Here is a 23533-nt window from a genome sequence, read left to right as displayed (position 1 = left end):
ACTCGGGCTTGGACACCATTGGTACTCCAAATGAATACCCTCTCATTGAATCACTCCCTCTGGCCGTGTAATGGGCATTCTAAATCTGACTCCCCGGCAAATTTCACTTATAAAAGACCAGGTTGTCCCTGTATCCTAGATTATATTCTGGTGGACACCAAATCATGGCACCGGGTTATTGATTTTAAGATCGTGCCCAGACATGATAGTGATCATAATGCCCTGATTCTTGAAATGGTCCTGCCTCATACCGGGGTCGCCTCTAAGGGCCATTGTCTAACTGCCACAGAGCTAACCCTAACTAGTTGTAGTAGGGGAGTAAATAGAAGCATACTCTGTCAATCCCAAGAAAAGCTAGCCTCCCTCTATCAAACCGTTATTCCATTTCTGAATTTTGCAAAACAATTGAGTGGGTCTGTTGATTTTTCAAGCTCATTTACTGAAATTGCGGAAAACCATCAAGGTCTAGTAACTGCCCTGGCCAAAAAAAAATTCCCTAATACACGATCAAAGGAAAAGGGGGTACCCAGGCACCCGAGTATGATGGCAATTGCCGCAAGGCCAAGCAAACTCTTGTCTTAGTCATTAAAATCAATGACAAGTTGCAAATAAAGGCCAAGCGGTTAGTCCACAAAAATAGTGTTAAACTGGCAAAAATAAATTGGGAAGAAGACAAATGGGGGAGCCTGAGAAACGCATTAAGCACTAGGGACATGAGGACTTTTTGAAATTTAATAAATACTGGTTCCATAGAGGGTAAATCTGCAGTAGAACCAAATTTAAGGGCAGAAGTTTGGAAGGCCCACTTTCAGTCCCTATATTCTAGGGTAGAGTGTGTTGTAGGGCAAGCTACAAATGAATGTCCCCACCTACAGTTATCTTGCTATGACACCCTAGAAATCTCCCTAAAAGAGATAACGGATGCTTTAAGCCGGGTAATTCCTGCAAAGGCCCCAGGTCTAGATAATATACCCGGTGATCTTTCTCATACTGAACCTAGTATCTGGGCCCGTACTTATGGACCCTATTTAATGCTATTCTCCAGGGAATGGTGTTCCCCACAACATGATTGGGTTCACCGATGATACCCTCCTGCTGTCAAAGTCCCCTATGGGAATACAGAGGGCTTTGGACACGTTCCATTTATTCTGCAAGAGTAGGAGCCTGGAAATAAATACTCAGAAAACTAAATATATGGCTTTTAATGCAGGGTACTCTACATGACTCAATCCCCAGTTAGATGGGAAATTTTTAGAAAAAGTGTCAGTTTGTGAATATTTGGGACTGTCAATTACGGAGTGGAGCGTACAAATAAAGAAGGCAAGCTTAAAATTGGCCCAGACAACGGGGGGGGGGGGGGGGGGTTGGCAAAGATGCAGAGGATTTGTACACATAAAACGATTGGGGCGGTGTTGGAAATGTATAACGCACAAGCCAAAGGGGCTGCCTTGTATGGGGCAGAAATCTGGGGCCATCAGCCATCTGACCATCTTTCTAAGATTGAGAAGTTCTTTGCTAGACAATTCTTGGGTCTCCCTAAAAGTACACCGCTCACGACGCTTTGAATAGATCTTGGAGTTGGCCCAATTGCAGTAGAGGTCGCCCTCAGACCTTTGTTATATTGGCGTCGCCTACGGAGTACCCCAGAATTGTCTGCCTATAGAGAGGAATTGAGGGAAGTGGTAAACTTACAGGGAGCGAGTAAAATTCTATGGTTGGCCCATATTAAAAACTCTATAATTGTCATAGGAATGGGTGATTTATGGGCTAGTGCCGAAGATAGTTGCCGTCAACACCTAGGAAGGCCCTGTTAAAGAATTATAAGGAATACAATCTTACTTTATTACAGGGGAGTTCCGCGACTGGCATATTGACAGCAACCTTCGTAGAAGTAAAATTGCAATATAGGTTAGAACCTGTCATCGATGACATACAGCCAGTCCTTGCCAAAAAGTTATATTTGCAGTTTAGGCATGGTACACTTCCCCTACATGCTTTTACTAATAATTGGGGGGCACTTCAACCAAGGACTGCACGAAATGTAGTAATATACCGGAGATGGACCAACATGTATTATTCTTGTGCCCGGCATACAAGAAAGCAAGACGCCGATGGTTACTGCAGTTGTGCAGAAACCTCGGAATACCCCATTGCGCACAGGCTTTCAGGATATTGAAATATGACACTAGTATGCCTATTGCGTACTCAGTTTCTCGCTATCTGTTTTCAATGTGGTGCGCACGCCGAGCTATTTTAAAGACAGGGCTTGCCCAATTAAATCACCCTACTCCACCATTGTGATTGATTGTCTTTTAAAACATTTATTATACTTTTACATTTTTGTAGGATTTTTTAACAACATTTTAATGTACGTGGTCTTCACTAATGGAGAACATGAATTGCTTGAATTGTGTTGTACTTGTTTTTTTAATTGTGCTTTTATGGCCTTGTCAGGCCGAAAAAAAGAAATTCTTGACTTGACTTGACTTATACAAATTCTCAGTTCATCCCTGCCCATGTGAGACCCTTGTCTTCTATGCTCAAGCAAGATAGATTTGCCGGCCATCAACTGACTTCCCTTAACATACTGTAAAATTAAAATACATAGATCTCTTGAGATTTAAAGCACTAGTAAACTGGTAAAAGGTGTACCTTTCCTTGAGAATATTGAGCCTTCCACTCATCCAGGGATTTTGTTTTAACATGCTCAACCATGAGACACCTTAATGGAATTAAAGATACATGAGGAGACAACATCACTTGTACTTTTTAACTCGCTGAAAGTATGTTAAACTTGAGAATAAACCATTAAAGGCTTGCTCTGATGATGGCATGTTTCAATAATTTAGAACAAGCTGTTGAATATGAACACAAAAGCCCTCATTTACTAGTTCATGTTCAGTTCAATATATCTGTATTCGGCTATAAAACAGTAATAGAAGAACATAAAACATCACAATCACATACAAATAAAATATACATATATAGATATAAGAGAGAATGCAATATCAAAGTTTTTAAAATTAAAAGACTAAAAGCTCATAGGATACATAGACCTGATTCATATCTTTTTTTAATGATAATTGCTCTTTTTTATAACATTTAAAACAGCAAAACATGTATTTTTGGTGAGTCTAATTTCTGTAGGCCTATCAGAACAAATTTATATGATCTGGTTTTGCTCTTATGCAAAATGAAGACAAAGAATAGGTGACGTGGCATGGAAAATAAAGTGCAGAAAAGCATAAAGTGATGTGCGTTATGTCGGGTCTGGTGGCTTAGTGTGCTAATGTGTCCACTGTAGGGGCCTGTAATCGACCTCCTGGTCACAGGTTCAAATCCTAGCGGGTCCACTCAGCCTTTCATCCTTCTGAGGTCTATAAAATGATTACTGTTGGATAACAATAGACATACGTTATTCAGCGCCAAGATAGTCCTCTGGGTGAACCTGCGATTCACAAATATGAATGTTCTGCTTTGCCTAGATACGCCGTCACATGGACAGGGTGGCATTGTTCTAAAAAAAGTTCCCTGCATGTGGAAAACTGTAATAAAGTGCACAGTGTTTAACCTAAAATGAGTTAGATAAATCGATGTCTAGAATGCATTACAAATGATAGATAGGCTCCTGGGCCAGCAAATGTAAACACACTAAAATAGTCAAGAACATTTAGCAAAGATCACACCTATTCTCACCTTAACGTCACACAGTGTTCTAAAAAGAGAGATTTGATTTTGTCTTTACAGCTCATTTCAATCAATCCAGGGTTATCAAACATCCCCGGGGCTCCCAACAGATAGAACAATCATTTAACTTATACAAACCATAGAATGTAGTATACATTATCCAATGATAAGCAATTCGCCGGAAAAACTCTGACCCGATCCGCTTCCTGCTTAACCCAGCAATTAATCAACAAAATCAGCGGGGAAAGCCCGATCATATCCTCCATATATGCAATACTTATTTCCTCATGACCTATAATGGAGGATGTGATTCTTGTGATTGACAATAATCTGCATATAAAACCATTTTCTGTACATTGAAGGATTTCTGAATTCGAATGTGCCCAGATACTGACCCCAGATAAACTCAGGGTAACACTTGTATTTGTTCGATAGCTGCTTTCTGTTACAATTTATGAGCAAATCTAAACACTGCATCATTTGTTTTGACAAAATGTTGATTTTGTAGCTTTATCATGGGTGACCTGGTCAAGGAAAAATTAAATAGGACACCTAAAAATAATGATTTTTTCTTGTTCTACCCAACCTAGTCCCATCCAGCCAATACGTCTTGGTTTTGGTAGGTCCACAAGTCATTACGAAGGATTTAGTGTGCTTTACTGTTAGGTCTAGACACAAAAGAGAAAAAAAGAGTTCAATAAAATTTGCAGGCCATTTGCAGGTCTTGTGATGAGCACTGCATCATCAGCGTAGAGTAGAATTGGGTTAAAGCGGTTTCCCATCTTCGACATATCAGAGCCAGAATTGAGTAAATGTTTGTTGGCATCATTGATATGTGTGAGAAAGTCATTCTTTTTGCCCTGATCACCCCTATTTGTTACTTGATACTGATGGGAACATACTCTGACTGTACCCTGGGCTCTGCTTACCAGACCCTGGGCCGTTGCTCTGATTATAAGGTATATGCTAATTAGTTTTAATTACAATTGGTACTAACAGCCCAGCTGTAAGTCCCTAATATATAATAGCAAAAGACACAACTGATGGACGTAATGCAGAACAAATCAAAACATTCACCGCCAGTCAAGAAATCTGGGTTAAAGCCATCATTCTTTTGCTCACCATGCCACCCCAGTTCAGACTTGGCCATATGCAAATCAGTCTTGACCCTGTGCCTCATGGGAACAGTCCAGCCCCAACTGCTAAGCCAGGTCCTCACTGGACCGGAAACAAGCATCCTAGGACCGGTTTCGGGGTTTCACCCTCTCTTCAGCCAGGATAGCTTGAATCCAGTGGCACAGTGAGCCCAGGACCCACGTCTGGGCATACCCGGCGCACTTAGGGCGAGGAAGCAAAAGACACAATTGATGGACAGAATGCAGAACAAATCAAAACATTCACCCCCAGTCAAGATATCTGGGTTAAATCCATCATTCTTTTGCTCACCATGCCACCCCAGTTTAGACCTGGCCATATGCAAATCAGTCTTGACCCTGTGCCTCATGGGAACAGTCCTGCCCGAACTGCTAAGCGAGGTCCTCCCTGGACCAGAAACAAACATTCTAGGACCGGTTTCGGGGTTTCACCCCTCTTCAGCCAGGATAGCTTGAATCCAGTGGCACAGTGAGCCCGGGACCCACGTCTGGCCATACCCTGGGCACTTAGGGCAAGGAAGCAAAAGACACAATTGATGGACTGCCAAATGCCATGCAGCGCGCACAACGAAATTCGTTTTATTTATTTATATGTTTACGTACCTCTAATTGGCCGTAATCCGTAGTTTACTACCTCCCACCCTGACCCTCCCTCGCCCCACGTCAGCGCCCGGCAGTACTCCCACCACGTGCCGCTACTGCTCGAGAGGTCCATAAATGCTAGTAGAAGTGCCCCCTTTTCTGCTAGAACATATTTTCTATTGCTCGATTGTGCGTATCCCATGGCCAATGCCAGACTGAACTTCAGTAAGAATCTTATGTTCCTTCTCATTCCTCGAGCCGTGACAAAATAACCCGCCCAAGGAGTTCAGCATTTTAATCTAATTGCAAAATTGGGCGGTAGCATGTGGGCAGACTTCTAGTGCCTTTTTTATATATAGGAACAATAGTGGCTTTGATCCAGGATTCTGGGAGCTGGTCCATAATGAAGTTAACAAAAATATTTATTAGGAGTGGGGCCCAGAGTGGTACATTGGGTCTGTAAATGTTCGCCATCATGCCTGTGGGCCTTCCCAGTGGAGTTCCTCAGTATAGCCTCAGCAACTTCCTTCACATTTATTGCATTACTAAAAGCTTGTGAGTCTAACTCTAAAAGTATCCCCTCATCCTGCGGCAAGGGTTCTGGATCAGCAGTGCGGAAGATGTCTGTGTAATGCTGTATCCAGATATCAGCGGGTATTAAGAACTCCATTACAGGGGTACCTTGATCCGCAAAGAATTGGGTGCTTTATTACCTCCCAGAATTTCATGAAATCCTTAGCCACTCCTGCTCCTTCCAGGTCCTTCCAGGCCTTCTGCCTTATCATTGCCTTACTCCTCTCTAACACAGCTTTATAATTTCTGCGAATTTGCTTTATCTCTGATGGGCATCTTGGTTTAGAGTGAAGGGCGACCTTGAATTGTTTATGAACAGCTGTACATGCTGCATTGTAAACCGTCCTGGAATCAAATTAATATTATAAAGTATAACTGTGTTCTAGCATGGTATAGCTGCAGGGAGAATACTACTCATTCACATAGCAGCGTGAACGTTCCATTGATTTCAATCCGGCAATAATGTGCCAATTATCCTGATTCTCGAATCTTAAATGAATAGAAAGTTATCTGCGTATCAGCCCTGAAGACGTCGAGGTGTTACCTACCTATCAACGAAACACGTGTTGGCTGTAAAGTTTAATGTTGGCTGTACCATCTGTTGCTATTCGGAATGGATACTGCCTCTGAGAACATCTCCTAGCCCAAAGTGAAGATTTTCCATCTTGGCTCGAACAGAGGAATTGGATTAAAGTAGACTATTATCTATTATTACTGGACTATGAGACTGATTTTCTAACTGTGCTTTGAGTGCTCAGATCTGTTTGTTAACATATTCTGTCCTTCCTTCTGAGGGACATAGTAGGGTTGTTTTTGGTAACCAACCCTCTTTTCCTTAGAGCACCACTTATAGGTAGTTGTGATCTTCACTTTCCCCATGTATATATTGCTGAGCGCCTTTTGTTGTCCCTTGTGACCTGGTTACCATAGTATTTATAAACATGTTAACCTAACTTTTCTAACCATAAACTGGTCTGTTTTATGCAGTGCATCACACACACAAGCTATAGGCAAGAAAACAAAGTGTTTTTTTCTTCAGTAAATTCCATACTCTGCTTGCATTAGTCACAAGGTTAGAAGAGTTCAGTAAATACCCTGAACAGGCGTGACATACAAACAGATGTAGAAATAGTCAGTGGCGGCTCCTCCGCAATGGCGGAGGAGCGTCGCTCCACTGCCTGGCTCAGAGCCAGCACATATAAAATAAAACAAAGCTCTTGCATCGTTTTATTTTACATTTGCCGGCTCGTAGCCAGCCGTGTTGAGGGGGGTGGAGCTTAGGCATGGGAGGAGGAGGAGTCCTACGTGCACTCCACTCCCATAGTGCGCATATGTGTTTTGGTGCTGTTTCAGGTTTTCTCCAGCCCAGCTACATTGAGCAGCAGGCTGGAGAAACCCCACAGACTACTTGGTCTGAGCAGGGCAACTTTCTTGCCTGCTCAGACCAATCCCCGCGCTGGTCTGCAACATGGGGATTGGATAGGATCCCAGGGGCTGCTGGGACCCAGGAAGTGGAGAGACGTACGGCCACGGCAGCAAAAGTTACGTTTTGTTTTTATTTCTAGGTCGAGCATTCGAGAACTCTTGCATATATTTTAGTAAATACTTATATGTGTATGTACTTTGTGGGCTCTGGAGATCTGCTTCCACTTAGGGACTTTTTCTTCTGTTCAACTGCCTCTATTTAACAGTAAATACCAGAATTTCTTTCTGGTTAAGGACTTTCTTTTTCTTATTTTTCTGGCACCTGCCTCGATTTAACTTTCTTGATAGAAAACGACCAGCAGAGATCAGTAAAATACCAGATCACTTTAGCATTCTCTAGATTCCAGTCCATATAAATTGTTTACTACGAGCACCCATAGACAAAAATATTTTTTTCAAATCTTATATTTTCAGTGATATGACCACCGAAGGCCCTGATTTTATATTAAAAACAGAGCTTTGGATTATACCATTTCCAGCTGAAAGGCAATATTTCTCTCCATGTGTTCCCATACACGGCATGTCACACAGTTTGGTGCTTACTTTCCCTCCATGTTAAAGAATAGTAGATGTTGCAGCACCCAGGCTAATGTGCTGCATAGCTAAATACATATAAGGTCCCAAAGGCGAGACTGATGGCATTGCAAATGCCTGTTTAATATTGTAAGCCTCCTGCAAGGCCTCCAGCGCAACCCCACTCGCCCCACCCCCTTTGTTTATGTTTATAGTTACCACAGTTTCACATATTTAATAAATGAGACTTGAAGAATACTACTATAGGGGGCTACTCAGCTGCTTTTGGCGCTACGGTCACTATGGTGATCCATTTGAGCATAGTTAGGAGATTTCTTGAAGTTTCGGCTATTCAAAGAGATAGAAGAATCCTGAGTTTGCCAGAATCCCTGCAAGTATAGTGGAAACCTAAAGCTCTCGCTGCAGTTTTAGGATGTCTCTAGGTGCCCAGCTTGAAGCAGAAAGCAGGCGGCACCCTATCATCATCACTGGTAAACGCCGCTGGGAGGGTGGTGGCAGGGGTGATGCAGATAATAGGGTTATGCAGGGTGCAGGCACATGGGCAGCTAGGTTGGGATTGGGAAGGAGATGCAGACCGCCCAGGAATCTTTGTTTGGGGGTGCATAGAAGAGAAAACTGGAGGTGCCTGCTGACTAGAATGATTCCTTGCAATCCTTCATTTGTAAACATTTTGAGTCAACAGACTATGCAGATTCGCACACCCGACCCGCACCCCACTGTTTGACAAGACTTTGGGACATTCCTGTAACAACATCTCAACATACTCTTTCTGATGCACTTTAAACACAAAATAAAAATGGTTTAATTGAGCTTTTTTAAGGATAATTCTGAGTTCTTTTTGTGTTCCTTAATGGCATGCACTTCTTTGTGTTCAACTCCCAATTAACTAGACCATTAGCTTGGCCTTTCTTCCAAACTCCTATGTGCTCACTCTTAGCATATCACAGCCTTGACCTGTGCTCACGGGGCTTGGGCACAGGGCCTGACTTTTTCCCTGGCGCTTTACCCCTGGTTTGCCAAATCAAACCATGGCATGTGTGTGCGTGGCTCTGGCCTTACACATCCGACCACACTATTCTCTGTGGAGCCCAAACTTTCTGTTTCATGGGATTGGCCACAGAACACATGCTGAACCTCTCATGCCCCCCAAACCAATCTATCAATCAGGATTTGTAAAGCGCAGCTGCTTCACCCGTGAGGGTCTCGCTCTCCTATTGGCACTCTGTACTGCATACAGAACATGCATTCATTCAGTAATTCATAAAACGGCTGTCAGTGCAGGCCCTTCACCATCCCTTGAGTCGCTGGACTAGCTGCGCATGCACTGGACTGGTTGCAGTGGACACAGGTGCAGGCTCTGGCCTGCCACCCATCCTGCGTGAACCTCTGTGCCACCAAACCAGATGCCTTGTCCTTGAATATCTGGATATGGAAAGAAGACCTGGCCCAAGCCCAGACATTGCGCTGAACCCTGTGCCTCTGAACCATCTGTGCATAGCTATTTGCTTTTTGATGTGGACCCCTAGCAGAAGGCCTGGCCTATAAATAGGCCTGAGAGATCTCTGAGGTTCACAGTGCTCACAATTCATAGTCTTTCTCATGCGTTGGTGCACTGTGATTGTTTTGTGTTCTTTTATCTTTTTACAGGATTTCAAAGAAATAAGCATGTCAAATGTTTAAATTGCGTATCCACAGATTGCATTTATCGCTCCGGGAAACAGCCTTTACCATGAAGCATTTTCTACGCATTACGTTTACAACGATACACTTACCTCGTAAACGTCTTCACAACGCGTAATGCTTCAACGACCATCTTCACCACGCAAGCAACGTCATCACGGAACAACGTCATCTTAATCCGAAAAAAAGCATCAGTCCGTTTTCAGTGTCGGCGGAGACCTGCGGAAAAAGGAAAAAAAAAGAAGAAAGGAGGCTTGGGGGGGTCTCCCCCCCAAAAAAGAAAAAGCGGAGTAAAGGTAAAAACGAGGTAAAGGCAAAGCGTGGAAAACACATTCCGTTGTAATGCATGCGTGGTAAAGGCATGCATTGCAACGGAATGCGTAGTAACAACATATATTCATCGCTACAACTCTTATGCGAAAACGGGCAGATTCTTTTACTTCTTCTGGCATATTTTGCCCTTGTCAGACTCCCTACATCCTCCCAGGAGTTTGGGGATGCCCCTACACCCCTTTACATCTCCTCTATTTCTTTTTTTCAGGATGCAGTCTTTGGTCCTGTAATCCTGTAGTGGCTGCCACAACAAAGATTTTCAGTTACTGACAGTCAATCAGATTCCGCAGACGTCAATCCACATCGACTTCGTTAAGCCAGGTCAGTGCTTCATTTAGTTCAAAAGTTAGTTTATTGAAATAAAGGAAAATACTAGGACAGAAAGTATAAGGACAATAAAAAGAAAAATTACATATAATAAAGCAATTCAGTTTTGATAAACACAAAGTATAAAAAATGTAAGTCAAGTAAACATCCCATCTGTAGGAAAAATAACAATATCATATAAAGAATCGGTGAACAAATGAGTATTACATTCTATGTTAATATGCGCACTACAAAGTTAAAGATGTTAAACCATAAAGTATCAATATGAAGGAAGTAGGTCAGTGCTTCATTTGAGCCGGTGGTTTCCCGTGCTCGGCACTGGCACTTAATTGCCAACACCATGCTTGTGGCACTCTGACCCAAGGTGGCGCTGTGTGGGATGACCACAAGAACATTCAAATATTTATTCTGTATACATTGAAATTTACTATTACCTGCCACCGAAGTCATTCTTATAGCTTTGGGGGCCTGGGACAGTCCGATTGTCACACTTGTAGAAGTGTGATAGTTAGTAGTTGTGTGGTTAGTACCAGCCGCGGCCCGTGGAGGGAGTTCCGTGGGGCGGTAAGGCGGGGCGGGGGAGGGGCAGGGTGGGTGGGTTCTAAAAACCGGAATATTGATAATTGCAGGTAAGTAAACAATTAAATAAATAAAACGAATTTCGTAGCGCGCGCTGCATCGCATTTTGCGATGCAGCGCGCGCTACGAAATTCGTCTTATTTATTTAATTGTTTACTTACCTGCAATTATCCATATTCCGGTTTTTAGAACCCCCCACCCTGCCCCTCCCCCGCCCCGCCTTACCGCCCCGCGGAACTCCCTCCACGGGCCGCGGCTGGTTACTACCACTGGCTGCATGGCAGGGGCAATGTGTGGTGCAAGCTGCATTGGCCTCCTGAGGAGAGCCCTGGCACTTATATTTTTACAAATTAAGCACTGGTTAAGGTGGAAATCCCACTTTGGAGTACATTATTACACAAGCTGTTGTTAAAAGTAATACGATCGGCATGGTTTGTACAACAAGGAAAGGATCAAACTGCTCATCCAATACATAAAAGAGCCTCCAAACAAGATCCATTGAGTTACCGCCTAATAGCCCTTGTTCATTTTGAAGGAAAACTCTTTGCAAAACATTAACTAAACATTCTACCAGATGGGGCAACAAAATTAGACCTAATTCTGCTGACTCAATCGGGCTTCCACAAAGGCTGCTCGACCGTCAATAACATGGTGGCATTGACTTGAGTCCCCCAAAAATCTCTTAATAATAAAACAGCTCTGTATGCCTATTATGTGGACTATTCCATTACTTCCAACATGGTAAACCGTCTAATATTATGGATAAAAATTAGGATCTGGGGGATTGATTCTTCACTGTTACACTTCCTTGTCACATTACACATAGACACTTGGCTGCAGATAAGACTCTCCATGGAAATCTTGTCATCTAAGTTTCATAAGGAGAACGGTCTGAAACAAGGTTGCATCCTGAATCCCCTTAATATTTTCTTTATATATTGCGGAATTGCCTGAGTCTTAAATTAGAACACGGACTGCCACCCAAATTGGGAAAGGATGGATTGACTTATCTGGTCTATGTTGACGATTTGGTAATATCCTCACAAACTCCCAGAGGGTTACATTCATAGAATGGCTTAATCGCTAACCTATCAAAAACTAAGAATATGATATTTGGGAAGAAAATAGAGGCTACATCATGGGTAATAAGCGATGCTCCAATTGAAATTGTCAACTATTATTAATACCTTAGACTTAGAGTCATGATTGACAATAAACGTTCATGGATGAATCATCTGTCGACTAGGAAGAATAAATCTAATTCAACTACTGAATCCATAATGAGAATTTCAAAGCTATTTGGAGGTAAAGCAATTAAATCATCGCTGAATGTATAAAGTAGGAAACTTTTTGACTTTAAGCTTCATCTGTTTTAACTAGTAAGGCTATAGCTACCCTTCACAAAATCTGCATACAGTGTGTATACAATCTTTTTGTATCTTCGCATAGGCACCCATCACTTTGCCATCAGGCTAGAGTTGAACCTAAAATCTATGACATCACTTCACTACGGGCCATCTTGATTTATTTATGTGACTGTGAGGGGGTGGAAACTTCCTCCCTAAATCCTTAATTTACTCGGAATTGCGTGGAACTCCATACGAAGACCTGAATTTGAATGTTGCATCTTTAAACAAGGTGCAGAAATTCTCAATTTACCTCATTTGTAGTCATTAGCAAAGCCAAGTCAAGTGTCTTGTAAATGCACCTTTAAAAGGGCTGCACTCAGCCGGCAGGGGAGAAGGATCTGGCAACCTTAAAGAAATACAAACATATGCATTTGGTCCTTTGGATCAAGATGACATCAAGTCTACACTGTCGGGTCATCTCAAACTGAAATATTTAAGATTCAGACTGTTTTATATTCCTATTTATGAATTTGTGGCAACCTGGAATCAAGTGTTCAAAGGAAAGCCTGCATGTCAACTCTGTGAGTATAAAATGGAAACCCTCATGCATATACTATGTACTTGCTCAAAACTTTTGTATTTAAGGAAACTATATTTACGTCTGATTTCTAAGAAGGCAAAAAGAATATGTACCCCCTTGACTGTCAAGTACTGTTTTAAGCTTCCTGCTGATCATTTTGTTAAGAAATTACTGACATTTTTAGACCACGCCTATAAAATGTTAGGGTCTTGCTAGTTAATCTTAACCGTATTTCTTGTATGATATCTGTAACCCATATATCACATTTTTATCTTTTTTTCTAACTTATATTTATGATGACAGTAAATATATACTCTCTTTTATTTCATTATTATAGTAATAAGTTGCCTGTCATGAGCAGCGCCAAGAAGCCTCCGGGCAAACTTTGCACTTTATAAATATTAAACTCAAATCAAATCAATGTGAACTATACAATAAAAATCGATTATTAATAATAATAATAATAATAATAATAATATTAATGACTGTGAAAGGACCAGCTGTGGGGGGCCTGTCAACCCACATTCATGCAGCAATTAACATCAAGGGAGCAGCAGGGATGATATTGTGCAGAGCTCGGGTTCGGTCTTTTAAACTGGTTCATCTTGACAAAAGTTGCAGTTAACTGAGAAAATGTATTTCAGATATATTGCTCAACAAGGCAAGTTTAATATCATAATGGAGTCCCATTCTCATGTTCATTTAATTTTACTTGCATATATTCCATAACCTTTCACGAGAAGGAATATAATCATATCTTCAGATGATCAATTACCTTAGCAACAGGAGAGAAAAATGTGCCAGTGCAGCAATAGAGAGGATTTAGCTCGAAATATGATCTTGGGAACATTCCGTTCTTTACTTGAAAACACTGTCCACCAGCGACGTTCCTGTTTTGGGACACTGAACACGAAGTTGTGACATTATCTGCCTTAGTAGCCAACACTTGCAGATTCATTACGGCAGTGCATATGAGAGCTTTTTACTCTCCTCAGTGTTTTTGACACTAGCAGAGAAGTTCTCCTGCCAGACATGGCACATGACAGCAGTCGGCTGTCTTTGTCGTGACCTTTATTTTTCTTTGTAATGTCACAGACTCGTTTCACTTTTCCTCAGAGTTCACAATTATAGATACCCTCCTTCAGTCTCGTCATTCCAAATTATGCCTCTACAAGAAACCATATTTCTTCAATAAACTTGTTGTTTTAATATTTTTTTGTTTCCATCTTGAAGCGAAGCAGCCAGATGTTTTCAGAATACGAATGGTTACACCTTATTGCTTGCTTTTTTCATATGCCTCCGTGTTAAAAAAATATCTAAGGCATGTGCTGTTAACCTTCTGTCAGTGCGAACAAACAATCAGCCACAGGTTCCAAGCAAATTCTTTGATTTTTCGTAATTACATCCAATATTACTTCGGCGCAAAACCAGCCCTCCTAATCAGCAAAGATTCCAGGGATAGGAAAATGAATGTAAGGAGACAGAAAAGGGCACAGTCAAGTATATGAAACAAGAATAGTCAAAGCTAATAAGCTAATAAGTCATGCTTTTTAAAGGGCACGTTTGATGCCCTTGAAAAGCTGTGCTGACGGAAGCCGCGGTACAGAGGTCATTACAAGAAGTCCCTTCAGTCAGACACTAATGCTTTCTGTAGCAGGCTGCGGTACCTTAAGCCACCACCAGAGGTCCTTTGACTGCTGTATGGTGCTTTAACCCATCACTAGAGGTCCCATAGGCCCCGTCCACTCTCCCCGGCATATCAGGATACAAGAGATGTATCAGCAGACCAGCTCATTACCCCGAAGTATCTTAGCTTTGGAGGTGTGTGTACTGGAATTCCCTCTTTAGAACATTTCACATTTCAAAAACTGCACAATTACAAACCCACCAGCATCAGATGGTTGTAAAAGGGGTCACTGTTGGTTGCAAAGGGCACAGATTTTCTTGCCAACCGCTAGTAACCATATAACCTTTATTTGCACAGAATGGGTAGGTGACATGCATATGGTTATCAGATGACTCAATGTTACAGGAACACTGAAAAGATAAGTGTAGGCAGATTAACTTCAAGTTCTTTATTAAATCGTTTTGGGTACGACGCCTCCAGTCTTGCCAGGGCAGCAGTATCTCACGTCTCACACAACAACATTCTAAACAAGCTCTTTCTCAGTGTTCTAAGGAGGATGCCACTTGGTAAAGATAACGGAGAGGGGAAACAGATGAGGCCAAGGTTGTTGCAATATAATAATAATTATAACACATATTTCTTCTATAACAAAAGAAAACATAAAAAATGACTGAGGTAGATTGATGCTTGTTAATATATGTATGCCGTATGTCCATAACCTGCAAAGAAAGAAAAGAGCAAAAAAAACATACAGACATATGGCGTACCTAGTGAAAAAACAACAGACCAAGGGTTGAACTAATTCAATTAGTAGTCTGTGTGCCATCTAGGAGGATGGACTGGCCTTTTCTGTCTCTGGCTGGAATCCTCTTTAAAATATTAATTTTTTTCCTTTCCTTTCTTGAATGCTCTTTGATAGGAAGGATGTTTACTGGGATGATGTTAGCCTGTCTATGCTCCACATACTTCCATTTTCTGAAATCAAAACATTGTTTTTAACTTCCTTGATTTTCTTTGGCTTCTGACATTTATCAAACTTGTTCTGCCATATTAGGTTTTCTGACTAAAACCTGCTGACCTACTTTCCCTTCGCGTTTTTGTCACCCCCCATTTCCTGTCATATCACTGTTTGTATTTGGCCTGATGTCTCTCCACCTTCTCCTTCAGTACTTCATTATTAACGGAAACCTCTTTGTTTTCAAATACCAATTGGGAAATAATTTTGTCCCTGGTTTCCTGCCTCTCAACATCTCAAATGGAGATAACCCAGGGACACTATTGAAAGTGGTATGCTAGCACCACAGCATATTCATATCAGTTTTCTCAATAGATTTAGAAGAGACCATGGCTAACTGGATCGTTTCTTTGATCATCCTATTGGCCCTTTCCAACTTTCCATTAGCTTTTGGACAATACAGTGGGATTCTAACATGCTTAATGGACATGTCAGTAAGAAAATTCATAATTTCATTTGAAACAAATTGAACACCATTGTCGGTGATTAAAGGTGCTAGGGATTCCTTCTGATGAAAATACCTCTGTAAGGAGGTTGACAAGAGTTTTGGTATTCATGGACTTTACAAACTCTGTGGTTATCCAATGTGAATAATAATACATTAGTACTAGGATATATTTGCCTTGTAACCCTCGCACATGAATGGGTCCTGCTATTTCTAACCCCAACTTGTCCCACAGAATGAGGGGCACCCTAATGGGAATCAATGGAGTCTTGCGTGTGTTCTTGGCTTTGTCATTTAGACAGTAGGTGTGACAATCCTCAACTTTTTCTTCCACCGATTGATCTATGTAAGGGAACCTATAATCCAATCTCACCTTGGCTTTTGTGAGATTCCTCCCTAAATGGCCTCATTGCTATGTTGGCAATGTGTTCCCTCAAACCTTCCGGTAGTATGATTTTGCTTGATCTTAAAATGCTATTCCCTTCTACTGACAATTCCTCCCTTACATTCCAAAAGGGTTGTAACTCCTTGGGTAAGTCTTTGCACATTTTGAACCAACCCTCAACTATCCCGTGTCTTACTGCTAGCAGGACCTGATCCATAGCCATATGATGACTCCATTCTGACCTTAAAATGGCTGGAATGGAAATTTCAAAATTGGTTCCCTCAAGACTTTTAGATTCTTCTTTAATATCCATAGGTGGTCTTGATAGGCAATCAGTTGCACTGTTTCACGATCCAGAAACATGCACTACCTTGAAATTTCACCCTTGATGGCCAAGTACTCATTTAGAAATTCTTGGTGTTGATTTCTCTATTTCTTTTTTTGATAAAATAGATACCAGAAGTTTATGGTCTGTTCACAACTCAAAAGGCAGACCCCAGAGATAAAAGTTAAAGTGATTGATAGCCCAGTAGCATGCCAAAGCCTCTTTCTCCACAGTGGAGCATTTTGCCTCCAAGCCGACCCCTGTCCTATACGCAAATGCCACAATCCTTTCTTTGCCTTCATACAAAGAGTGGCTCCTAGACCTTTGTTTCTGGCATCTGTGGTGAATATGGTTTCAAGATTGACAATAAATTTACCTATATATGAAACGTTGATAATGGCACATTTTACATTAGTGATAGTAGTGGTATGCTCCCTTACAAATAGTCCACCTTTTTTAATAAAGTCCCCAAAGGGATAAACCAAAACAGTTTTTTAATATATACTTAGACATGTACTCAGCCAAACCCAAAAATGATTTGAACTCATCTTTGGTATTTGGAATGGATGCCTTGCTAACCGATTCTATCAAATCAGCCTTGAGCTTAATGCATTCATTTGAGATGGTGTGCCCCAAGTAATCCCCAGAGGTGACTCCTATTTTGCACTTGCTTTCTTTTATGGTGAAACCGACTTTTATCAATTTATCTCAAACTTCCCTTACTCTGGTGTTGGATTCCGCCTCAAAAGAACCATATATTATGATGTCATCTTGAAAACTCATAGGGGCCTCTGACCGAGACTGTCTCGGACTCTGGACCGACCAACCTGAGGATCTGCGGTTCCGGCCACCTGATTACGATCTGACTGAACACTGTTTGGTTGGTTTCCTACTTTTCTCTATGGAGCTTGTGTTACTGCCGTAAACCAGCTGTAATGCAGGCTCCTATAGAGAAATGGGGGGGGGGGGGAAGCCTGCACCCTGTGGCACAGGGCAGGGTTTTACAGGGCATTCCCCCTCGACCACCAACTGTAGACCGCAGAGGCAAGGGTGCCCTGCTAGGGGCCCCCAAAGTAGCTTTCCTACAGCCTTACCGTGGCAGAAAGGCCGGCACGGAAAGCCTTTGATAAACCCACATTGTAATCCTGACGGTGGAAACGCCATCCAAAGGGGATTACGGTGCGGTTCCAACTGGCTGGAAGACCCCCAGAGCTGTTCAGAACCGAGTCGGAATGAGCAGTCAGTTTACGCACATCTTAATCAGACGGTCGGACCGCAAACCGACTTTGTTGTTTGGAAAGCCTCCGACTGCGCTCGGAAAGCTTCTGACTAGAGGTTGGAGGCTTTCCAACCGACATCATAATCGCCCCCTCTTTGTTTTTAGAATCTTTTAAGATGTGTTGCATTATTCTTTGAAATTCCATGGCTGCTGAAGCTAAGGCAAATGGCATTCTGAGGAATTTAAAATTAGCAAATGAGGTGGAAAATGCACTTAACACTTGTGGGTCCGGATGGAGAGCAACCTGGTGGTAAGCTGAGGATAGATCTAGAACACTGAAATACTTGACTTCCTAGATGGTACTTCACATTTCATGTATCCTGGGTAAGGGATCTCTGTCTCTCCATTTAGCAGTGTTTAAACCTCTTATATCGACAAACAGGCAAATATTTTTCCTACATCTTTAGTTTTTAAGACGATGGGAGCCAAACATTCTGAGGATTCTATTTCCTCAATAAACCCTTGCTTAACTAACTTCTGCAGCACTAGTTTCAATGGTTCTCTCATCAGTAAGGGTACTAATTTTGTCTTATGCACCACTGGATAGCAGTTTTTAATGTTATTTTATGTATGTAATTGTTTAACCCAAGTTGTCTATAAACACCTCTGGAAATTCCTCAAATAAGTTTTCTCCTCACCCAGGCTTGGTCAACAAGGAGTACTTGGTCTTCATTATTGGGGTCTAGAGTTATTCCCAAATCCTTCTAATGTTTCCATCCTAATAAGTTTGACCCTATTTGTGTCAATATTGTTTTTCCGCCATGTGTCTGTCCTTAAATGAAATGTGCATCCTCACCATTTCCACTAATGGAATGGGTTCCGTGCTGTACCCCCTGGATGAATATCTGGGGCCTCTCATTTGTACACATCAGTAGAAAAGTGTTTTTGAAAGGTATCCTTGTCAATCAACGTAAACAGTGAACATGAGTCTGCTTAGGCTTAAATATCTACTCCATCTAATTGAATGTCGCACATGGAATAATGCATTTATTTTCTTTAACTATGGGGTTGATCTGGAATATATATTCTTTTTTCCCTGCATCAGTGACAACATGAACATTTTCACCTAGGGATTTACATACCTTAGCAAAAAGGCCTCTTTTGTTGCATTTTCTTCATGTGACCTCAGGTTCAGGACACCTTGAGCTATTGGCTAAATTATTGTGATTACCACACCTAAAAACCTTAGATTCTCATTTTTAGGTTTAAATCTTATAGTTGTTTTGTCATTATTCTAACACACTATTTCATCATCATTAAGAGATTTTCCCTCCTCACACTCTTTATGTGAATCATTTGATAATCTCATTTCCTTACTACATATGATTGTATGTTCTATCCCCTTTGCTGGATTAATCGCCTCGTACAGATCTGGGTTTTGTGTAAAAAGTTTCTTTTGTATTTTTTGGTCATTGGTATAATGGACCAGCTGATCCCTGATCAATGAATCTGTCAGTGCCCCAAAATCACATGGGGTCGTCATACCTCTGAATACTGAAACATATGTAGACACCTTTTCACACATTTTTTGGACGAGTTTAAATAATTTGTGTCTCTCAAGAACAACAGTGAGTCTCTCTTTGAGATGAGTTTCTAGCTTTCTTAATGTATATTGATAAACAACTTCCTCTGCACTAGCTTCATTGGCTTCTCTTTCTGTAATTTCTTCATATAATTTTCTTCCTTGCAAACCTAGATTATGTAGTAATGTGAGTTGTTTACGTACTGATGACAAATGTTCATCCCTATTGGTATTAAATATGATATGAAAATCTTCAGCCACCTATCCCAAGGTATATGAGGATCCCCAGAGTCATTTAGGAATGGAGTGGGTTGATTCATGCTGGCTGCTGCCATACTGAAATGTGAATTCACCCAGTAATAATGCTACAATAGATTAACGTACACATGTTTAAATGTATACAGTACACAAATATTTTTCACAATAGATAACTTTATTTATGTGATTACTTAAAACCATTACGAAAAAAAAAAAGGTAAATAAGTATTGAAGTGTTTTAACTTCTACAAAGTTAGGACAGAAAATTGCGAATAAATGGTTTTACGTATTTTGTACAAAGCAGCTAAACTGGATTTACACCCTGTATGAAGAAGATTTGTTAAAATTTAAAATTGTTGTTTTTCTTATCAAGAAATAAAAAAAGATGAAATAGAAGGACACACTGTTCAGTAATCTAAAAGTCAATAATCGACGCTCTAAAAAAGAAGAGCCAGCAACATGCAGGATTGTTCTCTAAACAGTGATTACTTGCTGGTGAGAATAGTGCAATTAGTCTTTGGCTCCAGATCATGATAGTTCTGATGTTCAAAATGATGAATCAGATCATAAGTATAAAAACTTGCGGACAGAAGGGGCCCAAATGATGAGGAAGGGAGTTTGTCAAATATGCAATAGATGAATTTTAGCAAAAAGAGTTATGCAGCTTGATGGATGGGTTGAGAGGGAAGGACCATGCCGCCTGATTGTTAGTTGTTGCCAGAGCAGTGCTCTGTGGAGAACCATTTGGCTGCAGTGCGAGAAATTATTAGCTGCTGATTTTTAAAAAAAAATCCCCACTGTCTCCATGAACCATACAAAGTGGCAAATCAACTGGACATCTCCACCTCCAAGGCATACTTTCACTGCTTGCCTTCAAGATTTTATCCCCTTGATCTTAAAAATGGGTTTTGGTAGCAATCGACATTCAAATTACAGGTTTCAGCAAATGCACAATCGGTGGAGGACATTCTCTTTTGCTTTCCCACATAGGCGGAAGATAGTCGATGTCTGTGTTTGTTTCCAATGTAGCTGGTGCAGCAGAGTCGGAAGAATGCCCATTCGGTATATGAAGATATTTTTTCTTAGTTGACTTTGTGGATCCAGCACCTAAATAAGGTTGGGAGGAAGGCTTAGTGTAGCTCTGCAGGACGAACCATCCATGGGCCCTTTCTTTGAGCGCTGCCTTGTCTTCCACCATGGACACCCTTTTCACTGTCTTGTTAACAAGATGTTTGAAGCTATTATGCATCCCTGAGACCTCCCAAAGTTCCCCAAGGCCCAAGCGATCTATTGAAGCTATTGAAGCTGACGAGTAAGTCATTGCCGCACATTCCTTTTTTTTGTGTTTGAAAAGCTTTATTTCAGGAAAATATTAGTACAAAGATATCAGCGACAGTATAAATACAGTTAAATAGCATGAAAAGGCCAATATCATAAGAAACGAGCAAAAGCATTTTATAAGGATTTTAAGAGAAAAACAGGAGAAAGGGGGAAAGGGGAAGGGGGAAAAGAAATAAAAGAGGAAAAATGGAAAAAAGGAAATGGTACAATGCAATATGAAAATACAATAACATGCTTTAGAAGTAAGTGCTGTAGGCGAAAACAATAGTCAAATAGCAAATACGAAGAGCAAATATAACAAGAAATAAATCCTGTAGTGTTATTGCAAGTAGAGAAGATGTAAATTCCTCAAGGCGGGTCAAAATTTTCTGCATTGAACTAGATAAGAGGTAAGGGGTAACCAAAAAAGATCCCTATTGTGGGTGGGATTACAGGAGGAAGCAAAAGCGGTATCAAGTCTGTGGAAGTGACATAGAGAGTTCCACCAGCAGCGTATGGAGACCTTAGTGAGGGACTTCCAGTTGGAAGAAATATGCTGAAAGGCTAAGGCAAGCATGAGGTCAAAGAGACCGCGAGAGTGAAGAGGGAGAACTAGCGAATCTGATAAACTGCCAAGAAAAAGGATAGGTATAGAGTATTGAGAGGAGATGGCGAAAATGCGCGAAATGTATAGCCAAACAGAGTCCCAAAAGTGAGAAACAGAGGGACATAAGAATAAGAGATGAAAAAGGTTGGCATTGGGGGAAGAACATGTCCAGCAGAGAGAATCAGCAGAGGAGGAAAAACGGGCTAGAGAAAGTGGAGATAGGTATAGCCTATGATACAGATAAAAGAGAGATTGAGTAAGAGAAGCAGAGCGAGAAATTTTTAGAGATCTGGAACAGAGTTTATCCCACATGGCAACGGAACAAAAACACAACCCAAATCCGCCTCCCAGGAAAGCTCCAATTTAGATTTAGGGCAATCCGGGTTAGGAGCGGAAAAGAATTTATAGATGAGGGAAGCCTTGGGGAGGATAGAAAGCACCTTAAGAAGAGGAGCGCAGGGAGCAGAAGAAGGGGAAGAAGGAAGAGAGTAGAAAACATCAAGAATAAGTGTCATTAGAGTAACAAACTTTTGCAAAAAAGAGCGAGGACAGTGAAAGGACCTCTGAAATTGAGGAAAGGAACAGGGAGAAAAACCATCAAAAAATTGATTCACCCAGATGATGCCCTTAGACCTCCAAGCCTTCCAGAAGATGGGCCTATTCTTTATAAGAATAAGTGAATTATACCAAACGGTGGAATCCAGAAAAGACTCCCGAGTAGTAGGTGAAGGATGAAAGAGAGGCTTTAAAAGAGAAGAGGTGCATTTAAATAAAGGGAGTGACGAGTGCGGAGCCTTGGCAGAGAAACGAACAGACTCTTTGAAAGAAAAAGGCAACAACAATGTTTGTTCGATATGCAGCCACAGAGGAGCAAGAGGAGAGGGAGTAGAAGCCAGCCACCTGGATGCCTGATGGAGAGAGAAAGACTTATGGTAAAGACGAAAATCTGGGAAATTAATCCCACCATTGGACTTGGGCTAATGAGATTCTAGCCCTCTTCTTGCGCCAAAGAAATCTCGACAAACAAGAGTCGATGCGTTTAAAATAAATTGCGGGAATATGAACAGGCAACATAGACAAAATATAAATTAAAATGGGAGCTATCATCATCTTGATTGAATCCATTCGTCCCCACCAAGAAAGCAAGAGGGGATTCCAGGTGGAAAATAAATGATCAATACGAAACAAAACCGCAGACATGTTTAAAGAAATTGAGGAGGAAATAGAGTTGGAAAACCATACTCCTAGGTACTTAATTTTGGAACTATTCCAAGCAATCCAGTAGAAGAGAATACAGAAGGGGTACAAAATTTGGTAAGAGGGAGAATCTCAGTTTTATCCGAATTAATTTTATACCCCGAGACCTGGGAAAAGGAATCAAACTCAGACAGTAAAGGGGGGATAGAAGTTTCCGGAGCAGAAATGAAAAGAAGGATATCATCCGCATAAGCAGAAAGCTTCAATTGACTAGTCCCATATGGAAAACCTAAAATAGAGTCGTTATTACGAATGGAAGACAAAAAGGGTTCAAGGGCCAGGACGTAAAGTAAAGGAGATAAGGGACAACCTTGACGAACACCCTGTTGTAGAGGGAAGTACGAAGAGACTTGACCATTAACCAGGACAGCAGCTTTGGGGGAGGAGTACAAGAGAGAAATGAGAGAGATGAAACGAGAGCCAAAACCATACCAACGCAAAGAAGCAAAAAGGAAAGACCAGTCAACTCTATCAAAGGCCTTCTCAGCGTCAACAGAAATAGCTGCCAAGGGGAAAGAGAGAGATGGGACTTTATTTAAAACATTAAGAAAGAGACGAGAATTATCGGAGGTAAGTCTGCCTTTAACAAAACCGCATTGTTCCTTCCCAATAAGATGGGGCATAAGGGGG

This window comes from Triturus cristatus, chromosome 4_1 (assembly GCF_964204655.1).
Source record: "Triturus cristatus chromosome 4_1, aTriCri1.1, whole genome shotgun sequence".
Taxonomy (NCBI): domain Eukaryota; kingdom Metazoa; phylum Chordata; class Amphibia; order Caudata; family Salamandridae; genus Triturus; species Triturus cristatus.
This window is presented reverse-complemented; position numbering follows the sequence as displayed.